Source organism: Artemia franciscana, chromosome 12 (genome assembly GCF_032884065.1).
Source record: "Artemia franciscana chromosome 12, ASM3288406v1, whole genome shotgun sequence".
Classification (NCBI taxonomy): Eukaryota; Metazoa; Arthropoda; class Branchiopoda; order Anostraca; family Artemiidae; genus Artemia; species Artemia franciscana.
The window spans coordinates 33742084-33756756 of NC_088874.1; the positions used below are offsets into that span (position 1 = coordinate 33742084).

The following is a 14673-nucleotide window of genomic DNA, read 5'->3' on the forward strand; positions in this document are numbered from 1 at the left end:
TCTTCTAAAGTCACCGGATAAAAATTTTTAGATAGCCATTTTGTTCAACATTGTCGAAATATCTACTAACTATGTCTTTGAGGATGACCTCATCCCGCACAATCCCCGGGGGAAGGGCTGCAAGTTATGAACTTTGTCCATTGCTTACATATAGGATAATATTTGTTATTGGGAAGCATACAGACGTTTTAAGGTGGATTTTTTTCTGGTGCGGGAGGAGGGGGATCTGGTGGAAAGGACTACGTGGGAGGATCTTTCCATGGAAGAATTTTTCACGGGGGAAGAGAATTCCAGGAAGGGGGCGCTGGATTTCCAAGCATTATTTAAAAAACAATCAGATATTGAATAAAAAACAAGTTTTTCAACTGAAAATAAGGAGTAACATTAAAACTAGAAATGAAAAGAAATTATTGCGTATATGAGTGGGCTCGTCTCCTCGTCAATACCTCGCTCTTGACGCTAAAGTATTTTTCGTAATTTCAAAAGAGCTATTTATTCTAGTTAAACGGCCTTTGTGAATCAGAGGTCATTCTTAAAGCATTGGAACAAAAATTCGAACTTTAGCGTAAAGAGCGAGGTATTGACGAATGGGCGAACCCCTTCATGCTACATATATGAGGAAGTTCACCCCCTATTCAATATCCTCCTCTTTACGCTAAAGTTCTGCTTTTGTTAAACAGTGGCTTATATAAGCAATACTTTGTTGTTAGTTTGTGTTATTTATAATTTATGCAAACTTTAATACAAATTAATTATTAAATTAATTATAATTTATTAATTATTAATTGTACATTAATAATTTTGTACAGATTATTAGTAATTGGTGTTATTTTCTGGCCAATTTTGACATTTAATTTGACCTTAAACAGCTTCATAACTATGATTTGTATGTCAAAATAAACAAAAGGTATTGTATGTCTTCGGCTTGTGTTTGTCATTAAATAATGAAAAACAGGTTTTTTCCAACTGAAAATAAGGAATACCATTAGAACTTAAAACAAACATGAATTATTACGTATACATCTTAAAGATCTTTTCTTTTGCCAGTCATTTGAGAATTTCTCAACTTGTGACTTTTATTTTAATAAAAATAGTTTCGACCTCTTTGACCGTTTTATTACTATGCCATAGAGAATTAGTTCCGTAAATATCGCTAATTTAAGTCATGTGGGAGAATCTTTCCATGGAGAAATTTCTGATGGGGATCAGTAATTAAAATGATCAGCAATTAAAGAAAAAACAAGTTTTTTCAACTGAAAGTAAGAAGCAACACTAAAGCTTAAAATGAACAGAAAATATTACATACATGAGATGGATCGCTTCTCCTCAATAGCTCGCTCTTACGCTAAAGTTTCTTTTTTAACTTCTAACTGAAATTATTATTCTAATTAAATAGCCTTTGTGATTCCGGACTCATTCTTAAATAACTTGAACAAAAATCAAGCTAAGGTTATTATAAGGTTATATTTAGTTTAGAAAGAGTAAAATTAATATAAAAATTTTGTTTTAGATATTCATGTTCGGTGAGACAAATTCAAAACCTGCATTAATTCAAAAATGTTCAGAAATTAAATAAAAAAAAGCAAGTTTTCAAACTGAAAGCAAGGAGTGACATTAAAACCTAAAACGAACAAAAATTATTTCGTATACGAAAGGGGCTGTTCCCTCCTAAACGTCCCGCTCTTTGCGCTAAAGTTTTTATTGTTTTATTAAGTAAAGTTGTGACAACGAGTCAAACTTTAGTGTAAAAAGTGGAGCGTTGATGAGGGGACAGCCTCTTTCATATACGGAATAATTTCTGTTTGTTTTAAGTTTTAATGTCGCTTCTTAATTTCAGTTATAAACTTGTTTTTCTTTTTATTTAATCTAATAAAAGGCAATTTAACCCTTGGAGTTGTTCTCGATTCGTATTACCACACTGATTATAATGGGCCCAGTGACTAAGCTTGATTTCCTTATCAGAAAAAGGCTGAATCATTCCATGGGGGAGGTCCGAAAAGGGGTTGAGACACGAATTAAATCGGAAGGAGGATATGGCAACAAATAAGAAAAAAACTGCAAAAAATACTTAACAATAGTAAAGGTGTAAAACCTTTTAGTGTTTTATTTTATGTCGTCCAATTTTTACCCTCCTTTGGCTACGCCACTGTTTTCGGGAAGAAGATTTACGTCGGGAGGGTCACATTGGACATTTTATAGTCCGAGTTAAAATAATCACATATAAGTTTTCCATAATTTTTAGGGGTAGTGGTCTTAACCCCCCCCCCTCCGTCCCTCAAGAAATCACTGATCATAGAGCTCTCATCATGACGCACAAAAGCTATTTAATTGTAAAAGACGAATTATCAGGAAATATTATAGTGCAAGGTTGTTCTCCCTTTCTCTGTGTAAATACTGTAAATACTGGCCAAAATTTAAGTTTAGTATTAGACACTAAAAATTGTACTTAATTTAGTAAGATAAATTTTGCTGGCGTTTTTTACCGTAAAGTACAATTCCAGCACAAATACCGTCATGTTATTGCAGATGATGTTGAGGTGGTGGGGTTTAATCTGCGAGGTGATATGGTTTAGTGTCGAGGTATTGACGAGGGGACGAGCCCACTCATATACGCAATAATTTCTTTTCATTTCTATTTTTAATGTTACTCCTTACTTTCAGTTGAAAAACTTGTTTTTTATACAATATCTGATTGTTTTTTAAATAATGCTGGGAAATTCAGCGCCCCCTTCATGGAAATTCTCGTCCCTCGTGAAAAATTCTTCCATGGAAAGATCCTCCCACGTAGTCCTCTCCACCCGATCCCCCTCCTCCTGCACCAGAAAAAAATCCACCTGAAAACGTCTGTATACTTCCCAATAACAAATACTACTCTATATGCAAGCAATGGGCAAAGTTCATAACTTGCAGCCCTTCTCCCTGGGAGTCTGTGGGATTAGGTCATCCTCAAAGACATAGTAAGTAGATATTTCGACTAGGTCGAACAAAATGGCTATCTAAAAATTTTATCCGGTGACTTTAGAAAAAATGAGCGTGGGAGGGGGCCTAGTTGCCCACCAATTTTTTTAGTAACTTAAAAAGAACTTCAAAGATCCCTTCCTAAGAAACCTAGGACCACTGGGTCGATACGATCATCCTGGGAAAAAAACAACAAAAAAAAAACAAACAAACAAACACGCATCCATGATCTTTCTTCTGGCAAAAAATACAAAATTCCACATTTGTGCAGATAGGAGCTTGAAACCTCTACAGTAGGATTCTCTGATACGCTAAACCTGATGGTCTGATTTTCATTAAGATTCTATGCCTTTTAAGGGATGTCTCCCCCTTTTTTCGAAAATAAGGCAAATTTTCTCAGGCTCGTTTTTCATCATTTTTTTGCTGTAGCCTCTAGTGCTAAGATTAGTTAAAATAATAAGCTACCAGACGTCATTAAAGTTGCAACCAACTTGCAGTCTTTTTATTTGTAAATGACGTCATTGATGATATCATGACGTTATTTTTACTATATAGGTCGGAATCCCAGGGTATGTTATCCATTAAAGTATGGAATCTTGTAAAGTACCTATGAAGCCTACAATTAAATCAGTATTATGTAAGTGTTTTGCCGTTGGAATTTCCACCTCTTGTGCCTTAGGATCTATTTGGTGGATCGTTAAAAAATAGACAATCCCAAGCGGATGCTAAGGTTAGAGTTGACAATACCATTTTGATGGACCAAAACGAAAGTAGTGAGATCTGTGTAAGTACATCACCTTTTGAAAAAATCTTTGGAAATGAAGTAGTTGTTCAAGACCAAGATCAAGCTTCTAATGTGCTCACTTGGGCAAACAATGAGCTCATCAAAACCCCATCGAAATTGACTCCGGATGAGGGAGGTGATGAAACCATTTCTCTACATGTTGACATCTTGTCAGAGCCTACTGAAGCAAAAGAAGATTGTCCTACCAAGCTTCCGAAAGATATTGGAGCCTTAGTAAAAGGAGAGCCTAGTGAAGAAAAAGGAGCAATGGTTAAAGAAGTCTTTAAGGTCAAAGAAAATATAACTGGCCCAAAAAGTTCATCAACAAATTTTGAAAATGATGCTACAGACCAAAATCAGTGTTCTGGTTGGCTCAATTTACCAATTAATGAGCTCATCAAGACTTTTGCAAAAGTGGACCCAGATGGGGGAGATGATGAAACCATTTCACTTCCTATTGGCTTCTTTACAGAGGTTATAGAAACAGAAAAAGAAGGTCTTACCAAGCTTCCGAAAGTTTCCAGAGCTTTAGAAATAGGAGAGCCTAGTGAAGAAAAAGCCGCACCGGTTGAAGATATTATTAAGGCAAAAGAAGATCCAACTGACCCAAGACCTTCATCAGAGCATGATGAAAATGAAGGAGTTTTGAGAGACCAAAATCAATCTTCTAATATGCTCACTTTGCCGATCAGTGAGCTCATTAAGACTCCAGTAAAAGTTGCTCCAGATAAGAGGGAAGAAGAACACAAGTCTCATTTTGAGACTAATGAAAGAAAAGGGAAGCCCCAAAAGACTTTTGAGAAGACAGGAGAAGCCAATTCTCAAAATGATTTCTCAAGAGATCCCAAAAGATATCTTTCAATACGAAGTTCAGAAAAATATAACATTCGTTTCAAAAAACTTCATATGAGAGACGTCAGGTGTGCTGGTTACCACACAGGTGCCTCTATTACCACAAACCATCTCTGAAAACATCTTCAAAAACAATGTCAGCTGTAAATCCAGCTCTTAAAGCAAGGAAAGCAGAAGAAAAAAAGACTCTTAACAGAAAAACTCTATGAAGCACGGGAACAATATCGTTTTTATATACAAGGATATTGCAATAATCGCTACTGCTATTATTATCACGACCCATCTTTAAATAAATGGTCAAGTAGATATACACGGTTTGGAAGATGCTAGAAAAAATTCAGAAAAGTTCATGCCATTTTTTTCATATTACATTCAAATTTATTCAAAGCTCCATTCAAAATCGGATAAACATGGCCTAGCTGTCCGCTTTGTTATTTATTCACTTGAGAGAATCTTAGTCTCTTTTTTTGTATTCATTGGGACTTTTTCCTTCTTATCTTGAAGATCGAGTCCTTTTTTTATGAAATTGGAGGTCCATCAATACATTATAATGTAAGCTATGGAATCCCACAAGGTTCCCCCTTAGGACCACTATTGTTTGCAATATATGTTTGAAACCTATACTTAGCACTTGGTGGGCTGTATATTGAAGTTGGAAGAGCCCAAATACAAAGAGACCCTATCCAATCTGTATTGTTGTTTGTGGATGATGCATGTCTTACGGTAGCAGCAAGATTAGATAGTGAATTACTAACTACGACCAGAGATAATATGTCAAGGATAGAAAAGTCGATGAAGGTTAATCACCTAAAAATAAGTTATAAGAAATCTCTTTGGGTAATTGTTTTCAAGATCATCCGATTATTATCCTTGATTAAAGGAATTAAATGTTGGATCTTACCGTATTGAGCTTGTACCGTCTGTGAAATATCTTGGAGTAATAGCAGAAGAGATTCATAGCTTCTCAACTGAATTCCAGAAAACCTGAGCGTGAGAATGACGAGCCCAGTTGCTATAAACCCCAGTTGTGCAAGAATTTTTACATGACACCTTTCGGAATAGCTTTTGAATATAGCTAGGACTTGCACTAATAGACCAGTACGGATATATGGAGCAGAAACTGAAATACAATGTGTCCCGCATTGTATGAAAAAAAAAAAAAAAACAACAACTAAATTCCAAAAAATCTGAGTGTGGGAATGACGAGAAAAAGCCCAGTTGCTACAAACCCCAGTTGTACAAACAATTTTGCATGACATCTTTTGGAATAGCTTTTGAATATAGCTAGGACTTATATACCATCAGCTAGTTCTAATATACCAGTGTGGATACATGGAATAGAAATGGATATACGAAATGTGGATATACTCACATTGCATAAAATTAAAGAAAAAAAAAATTGAATTCCAGAAAAACCTGAGTGTGAGAATGACTTTTTGAAGATGTTTTCAGAGATGGTTTGTGGTAAAAGAGGCACCTGTGACCATTGCGACAGATGTTATTTTCATTAAACCAGCACACCTGACGTCTCTCATATGAAGGTTTTATGAAATGAATGTTACATTTTTCTGAACTTCGTATTGAAAGATATCTCTTGGGATCTCTTGAGAAATCATTTTGAGAATTGGCTTCTCCTGTCTCCTCAATAGTCTTTTGGGGGCTTCCCTTTTCTTTCATTAGTCTCAAAATGAGACTTGTGATCTTCTTCCCTCTTATCTGGAGCAACTTTTACTGGAGTCTTAATGAGCTTACTGATCGGCAAAGTGAGCATATTAGAAGATTGATTTTGGTCTTTCAAAATTCCTTCATTTTCATCATGCTCTGATGAAGGTCTTGGGTCAGCTGGATCTTCTTTTGCCTTAATAATATCTTCAACCGGTGCTGCTTTTTCTTCACTAGGCTCTCCTATTTCTAAAGCTCTGGAAACTTTCGGAAGCTTGGTAAGACCTTCTTTTTCTGTTTCTATAAGCTCTGTCAAGAAGCCAATAGGAAGTGAAATGGTTTCATCATCTCCCCCATCTGGGTCCACTTTTGCAAAAGTCTTGATGAGCTCATTAATTGATAAGTTGAGCCAACCAGAACACTGATTTTGGTCTTTAGCATCGTTTTCAAATTTTTTTGAGGAATTTTTTGGGCCAGTTAAATTCTCTTTGGATTTCAAGATTTCTTTAATCATTGCTACTCTTTCTTCACTAAGCTCTCTTTTTACTAAGGATACAATACCTTTCGGAAGCTTGGTAGGACAATCTTCTTTTGCTTCAGTAGGCTCTGACAAGATGTCAACATGTAGAGAAATGGTTTCGTCACCTCCCTCATCTGGAGCTAATTTCGATGGGGTTTTGATGAGCTCATTGTTTGCCCTACTGAGCACATTAGAAGCTTGATTTTGGTCTAGAACAACTACTTCATTTTCAAGGATTTTTTTCAACAGGTGATGTGCTTGCACAGATCTCACTACTTTCGTTTTGGTCCATCAAAATGGTATTGTCAACTCTAACTTTAGCATCCGCTTGAGATTGTCTATATTTTTTAACGATCCACCAAATAGATCCTAAGGCACAAGAGGTGGAAATTCCAACGGCAAAACAACATAATACTGATTTAATTGTTGGCCTCATAGGTTCTATTACATACAGATTATTATCTGTATATATTTATACAGATTGTTAGTAATTTGTGTTATTTTCTGGCCAATTTTGACATTTATTTTGCCTTAAGCAGCTTTATAACTATGATTTGTATGTGATAATAAACCAAAGGTATTGTTTGTCTTCGATTTGTGGTTGTCATTAAATAATAAAAAACAGGTTTTTTCCAACTTAAAATAAGGAATACCATTAGAACTTAAAAGGAACATGAAATATTACGTATATATTTTAAAGATCTTTTCTTTTGCCAGTCATTTGAGAATTGCTCAACTTGTAACAACTTTTATTTTAATAAAAATAATTTGGACTCTTTGGCCGTTTTGTTACTATGCCTTAGAAAATTAGTTCCGCGAATATCGCTATTTTAAGTCACGTGGGAGAATCTTTCCATAGAGAAAATTCTGATGGGGGATCAAAAATTAAAATGATCAGCAATTAAAGAAAAAACAAGTTTTTTCAACTGAAAGTAAGAAGCAACACTAAAGCTTAAAACGAACAGAAAATATTACATATATGATATGGATCGCCTCTCCTCAATAGCTCGCTCTTACGCTAAAGTTTCTTTTTTAACTTTTGAATTGAAATTATTATTCTAATTAAATAGCCTTTGTGATACCGGACTCATTCTTAAATAACTTGAACAAAAATCAAGCTTAGGTTATTATAAGGTTATGTTTAGTTTAGAAAGAGTAAAATTAATATAAAAATTTTGTTTTATATATTCATGTTCGGTGAGACAAATTCAAAACCTGCATTAATTCAAAAATGTTCAGAAATTAAATAAAAAAAAAAGCAAGTTTTCAAACTGAAAGCAAGGAGTGACATTAAAACCTAGAACGAACAAAAATTATTTCGTATACGAAAGGGGCTGTTCCCTCCAAAACGTCCCGCTCTTTGCGCTAAAGTTTTTATTGTTTTATTAAGTAGAGTTGTGACAACGAGTGAAACTTTAGTGTAAAAAGTGGGGAGTTGATGAGGGGACAGGCCCTTTCACATACGGATTAATATCTGTTTGTTTTAAGTGTTAATGTCGCTCCTTAATTTCAGTTATAAACTTGTTTTCTTTTTATTTGATCTAATAAAAGGCAATTTAACCCTTGGAGTTGTTCTCGACTCGTATTACCCCACTGATTATAATGGGCCCAGTGACGACGCTTGATTTCCTTATCAGAAAAAGTCTGATTCATTCCATGGGGGAGGTCCGAAAAAGGGGTTGAGACATGAATTAAATCGGAAGGAGGAAATGAGAACAAATTAGAAAACAACTGCAAAAAATACTTAACAATAGTAAATCTGTAATACCTTTTAGTGTTTTATTTTATGTTGTCCATTTTTTACCCTCCTTTGGCTACGCCACTGTTTTCGGGAAGGAGGTTTACGTCTGGAGGGTCACATTGGACATTTTATAGTCCGAGTCAAAATAATCTTATATAAGTTTTTCATAATTTTTAAGGGTAGTGGTCTGAATCCCCCCCCCCTGTCCCTCAAGAAATCACTGATTTTAGAGCTCTCATCATAACGCACAAAAGCTATTTAATTGTAAAAGACGAATTATAAGGAAATATTATAGTGCAAGGTTTTTCTCCCTTTCTCTGTGTAAATACTGGCCAAAATTTAAGTTTAGTATTAGCAATTAAAAATTATACTTAATTTAGTAAGATAAATTTTGCTGGCGTTTATTACCTTCAAGTACAATTCCAGCACAAATACCGTCATGTCATTGCTGATGACGTTGAGGTGATAGGGTTTAATCTGCAAGGTGATATTGCTTAGCATTAAGTTTAACTCTGACTTGTGAAGAGGAGCTTGTAGCGTAAATAGTGTCTGTTCATCACTTCATCAGTTTGTCACTCCTGCATTCTTTCGACTATTTACTAACTTCTTCTCGCCATCCCTAAATGTTTGTGTATTTTACGTGCCTAACTAATTGGTTTATCTCTCATCACTGTTTGAAAATCCTGGAACCGCGTTTGTTTTGGTAAACACACCATGACGAATGGGCTAATAGAGGATGACTAGCAATTAGGGGCTTGAGACTTCCTTAACTAAGCTGGTAAAGTACCAAGGAATATGAAATATGATTGATTGATTTTGCTGAGCGGAGATGAAGACTTAAAGATACTTTATCTTTATCTTTACTAAAAATACTTTAGCATAAAGAGCGAGGTATTTATCTCCTCCTAAATACCTCGCCCTTTATGCTAAAGTATTTTTAGAACCCCTCATTTGCGTAATAATCTCTGTTCGTTTTAAGTTTCAATGCTATCCCTTCCTTTCATTTGAAAAAACGTTTTCATATTTATTTTTCATTGTTTTCTTATAGTAATGCTAGAAAATCCTGCGCTCTTTTCATTGAATTTTTCTTCCCCCATGACAGATTCCTCCAAGGAAAGATCCTCCAACATAGCCCCCTCCCCTCAGCCCCACCCCCAAACAAAATAAAATCCCCCTGAAAACGTCTGTACACTTCCCAATAACCATTACTATATGTAAACACTGGTCAAAGTTTGTAACTTGCAGCCCCTCCCCCAGGGATTGTGGGGGAGTAAGTCATCTCCAAAGACATAGTTATTATGGTTTTCGACTATGCTGAACAAAATGGCTATCTCAAAATTTTGATTTGCTGACTTTGGGAAAAATGAGCGTGGGAGGGGGCCTAGATGCCCTCTAATTTTCTTGGTCACTTAAAAAGGGCACTAGAACTTTTCATTTCCGTTAGAATGAGCCCTCTTGCGACATTCTAGGACCATTTGGTCGATACGATGACCCCTGGGAAAAAGAAAAAAGAAAAAAAACAAACAAATAAACACGCACCCGTGATTTGTCTTCTGGCAAAAAATACGAAATTCCACATTTTTGTAGATAGGAGCTTGAAACTTCTACAAGAGGGTTTTCTGATATACTGAATCTGATGGTGTCATTTTCGTTAAGATTCTACTACTTTTAGGGGGTGTTTTTCCCTATTTTCTTAAATAAGGCAAATTTTTGCAGGCTCGTAACTTTTGATGGGTAAGACTAAACTTGATTAAACTTATATATTTAAAATCAGCATTAAAATACAATTCTTTTGATGTAGCTATTGATATCAAAATTCAATTTTTTAGAGTTTTGGTTACTATTGAGCCGGGTCGCTCCTTACTACGGTTCTTTACCACGAACTGTTTGATAATACCCGTTCTCGTATACCCAAAATTCAATATTAAAAATAGTTTTGAGGACTTTTTCAACAATTCTACTATTCATCGAAGATTTTGACTAAACATTCAAATTTTGTCCAAAACTGTAATCACAACCTGGAATTTAAGTTCTTATGCCAGAAAAATGAAAAAGCGGGACACTGGCAATCTATCTAAAAATATTTGTATATACAATTTATCAGCAGGAAATCAGAGTTATGAAAGTAAGGAGAAAAATTAAACCTTAATTCGGAAACATTTTTTTCCTATATACGAGGGTGTTGTTGTCCTTATAAACTCTTCGCTCTTTACGCTAAAGTTTGACTTTTTGTCGGTATTTCTTAAGAACGACTGCTTAAACACGAGGGCCGTTGAGTTGGAATAAGAAGCTTTCTTAAAACACTATGAAAACTAAGCGTAACGATCGAGGATTTGAGGAAGGGGCAATGCCCTCATCTATGGAATAATTTCTGTTCGTTTTAAATTTCGATGTCGCTCTTTACTCTAGCAATTTTAATAGTCGGAAAAATTGTGTTTTTATTTAGTCTGAAAAATATAAATAAATATTAAAGAAACAAAATTAAACGGTGCTGCCTCTTATAAAGCTTGATATATCAGGATATGCTTTTTTGCCCAGCACTTTATGATCCATCGCATGTCTTCTATAGCTTGGCTGTCCCATTTCTTGATTAGAGCGCAAGTTTGTGTCCTCATATGGCACGTGCTCAGGTGTGATGCAGGTGTCAGCTTGTAGATGGAGGGACATATGGTACTAGAACAGAAATTTACGAATAGTTAAGGCGGTTTAAAATTTCTCGCATTTCAATTTTTTAATTCACTGAATGAGAAACGCTAATTGGAGTAGGGCTTGGATATTATTAATATATCATTCGGGAAAACAGAATATAAAAAGAAAAATAGGCAAATTTTACTGTAAAATCTATTTTATTGGTATTAAAATAGGCTAGTATGATTTATTACTTTTATATAATAACTCCAGCAAACAAGTGGTCATTTGTTTCGTATTATAGATAGATAGATAGATAAGCGTATTTTAAAGCCAAATATACAGCCATGAACACTGCACAATAACATAAACGAAAGACACAAATAACATAAACTTTGATCAGCGATCATCATGAAACGCTTAAATGAAACACTCCATTAACCTAATATTAGTAGTTAATACTTAAAAACACGGTCCTTGAAAAGAACGCTTAGCATCGGAAAAAGACATAAATAAAACATTACATTTATACTGAGATTTCTTTTTTTATTTATTATTATTATTTTTTTATATTTAACAAAATCTTCAGATACCTTGCTACTCTACAAATAAACTGAGGCGACGTACTATTTAAGACACCTGGAAGTATCAACTTATTATTTCCAAATATCCCTTCCCTTATCGTAGAGAGCCCCTGGCACCGGCTTAAGCAATGCACTATATAATCCTCTTTTACTCTGCAAAGCGGGCAATTGGAACATCTTTCTTTAGAATATCTTATAAATCTTGAACTAGTTGGCAGGCAGTTAGCCTTGAGCTGCATCCACAACGTCAAATATCTAGCTGGTAAATTCAGCTTAAAGTTTAACTCCTGCCCATAAACCACCTTAACATCCTTATAAAACTTTAATGTTTCTGATTTTTTTTATCTCCTCACTCCATTTTTGAATCATTTGATTCTCTAGTATTATCTTAATGTCATTTTCCCAATTTGCATTTATATCCGTTAGTCCTCTTCCTTCATTCCAAACAAAGGAAAACCCTGTTTTGTCTAAAATGTCTTTTATTTTTATTATATATTGAGGTGATATTCAGGAGCGTAATTTGCTATGGGGCAGGAGGGAAGGGGATAACTCCCCCCTCCAGACCTTATTTTGCCCCCTCCCCCAGCTGAAGCTTAGTTTCTACATAATAACTTGTCAAAACTAAGATAAGCCTGCAGAAACAAGCATCCAGAGAAACAGGTTTCTCTGTTTTTCTTTAGTATATCTTTGCCCTTTGGTAGTATATGGCTCGTTTTTCCTTTTTCACTGTCACAGTTGGGAAATTTTGCTCCAACTCCCCCCCCCCCAGGAGTTGATAAATTACTCCACTGGGTATATTCTCTTTTTATTTTTGTTTCACTGAGAAGCGCAAATAATATAAAAAAAAACAAATTATGAAAGTAGTAAATACAGACAATGTTTTGTCTCAGTAATTGATCATAAAACTATTCTTGTAAAATATTTGATGTAAAATCTTAAAAGATAAGGAATCAATCATTTTGAGTTTTTTAAAAGATAAAAATAATTGGATCACGAAACACTTTGTAAATTAAAACACGAAGGCCTCCAACCTACGTACTTGACTGTTTTAAGACTACTGAAGCACCATCTACAAGTGTACAATTTCATAAAATATTATGTTAGCCTAATCTAGAGCTTGATAGCCTATCAGCACTTAAAAAATCTCTTTAGAAATACAACTGCTCAAAAAAGTTAAACATTATGCTTAATTAATCAGATAAAAAAGATTAGTGATTAGATCTTTGAGTTATTGGATTACGTGTGATAAAAACCTAATCTAAAGCTTGATGACATGTCAGTACTTTTAAAAATCTGTATTTAAATCATCAAATAGCCCAAAAAAGTTAAAACCACTCTCAATTAAACAATTAAAAAAGTATTAATGATTAGATCTTTGCGTTACAAGATTATGCAAATTATGAAATTGCGACAGAAAATATTTATGATGCTGATTGGTTATCTCAAATGAAAATGAGAAAAAAAATATCTCCATAAAGCCGTATGCAATTGTTTTTTCAAATCCCTTATCGCAACAAAGTTGTTTGGCTTAAAGCTACCTAAGATATTCACGTTTGTAACCCATTTTCTTTCTGTAATTGTGAAGAGTGCAGGGATAAACCTTTGCCTAGAGATTCTAGTATCAAGGGATTCAAGGTTAATTGTTTAAAAAACAAACAAAGTTTTTCTGATGGAAGTAAAGAGCTAGGTAAAATTATGACAGTTCATATAACTGACTTACCAATAAAGTGGAGATACCACTCGATGCCTTTTTGTATGTCCTTTACGAATATAATAATCGCTTCTACCGCAAATTCAAATTTAAGCACTTTCTGAGCTCTTAAAAATGACGAATTTTCAATTAAAGTATGAATTATCGCTCGTTTTTGACAAATTAATACTACGTTTTCTCAGTGCCGTTTTCTTGGTCGTTTTCGAAAAAATAATGCTACATTTTCTCAATGCTAAAATTATTTGTAATAAGGTTAGTTTTGGTTTGGTTAGGTTAGGTCAAAAGTGCTTAAATTTGAATTTGCAGTAGAAGAGATTATTATATTCGTAAAGAACAAAAAAAAGGCATCGATTGGTATGTTCACTTTATTGGTAAGTCAGTTATATGAACTGTCATAAATTTACCAAGAGCTAAGTTAAAAACGAATAAAAATTATTGTTAAACAGTCCCCAGATTCTTAGAATTCTGCTCCTTAGTAAAATTAGCGCCTTTTAGAATTAGCCCTTTACTAAAAACCCGAAATACGATATTTTCTAAAGATTAGGAAAGTCTTGACTAACCTGCATAAATAAAACACTAGTTTATGAGGCTCCCAATAGTCTTTTACCGGCCGTGATGTCAGTGAATTTTAGTATGCAATTCAGATTCTCTAAATAAATCAAGTAAACTTAGTTTTATTAAAGTGCTAGTTCTTCAGAATTTCTTAAATTTAAGGAAATATCATGAGTCAGTTTGGTTGAACTAGCTTTGTAGATATATTAAACTGCAAAGGAATCATTTTGTTTTAAGTTCTATTTTAAGAACTGTGTTTTCAAAGTTTTTTGTCCTTGAATATTAATTGATTTTTTTTAATGAATAAGGTGGTTGTACATCTAGGGAGGAGGCCTATTGTTAAGTTGATGAATTTATTTATTAAAGAGGCGTTTGGCTGTGTCGAAGAATGAAGTGGGAGCCGTAATTCATGTTAGTGAAGAATCTTATATGTTTATGGACCTTAACGTCTGCTTAGTTACAGAGCACTGCCTTTTAGGCTTTATTTTTTTTTTTATTAATCTTAATTGATTGAACATAGCTGGAAAAAGTGCAATTGTACCCTGGCACCACATAGGGCTATACTATGAAAAGTATAGAGGTGTCACTTATTTCAATAGTATCACAAGAATCACTTGTAAAAAATCATTTAGTTTGAAAAAACCTAAAGTCGTAAGATAATAATGATATGCATGCCTAACA

The 14673-nt window shown here is 34.3% G+C and overlaps 1 long non-coding RNA gene across 1 annotated transcript; it reads right to left on the minus strand.

The window, feature by feature from the left end:
• Positions 1-10943: 10943 nt before the first annotated feature.
• On the minus strand, positions 10944-13171 carry LOC136034205 (uncharacterized). The gene is made up of 2 exons (XR_010619137.1): positions 13114-13171; positions 10944-11190 (listed from the first exon to the last, which is right to left on the minus strand). It is a non-coding gene; the product is annotated as an uncharacterized LOC136034205 (long non-coding RNA).
• Positions 13172-14673: the final 1502 nt, after the last annotated feature.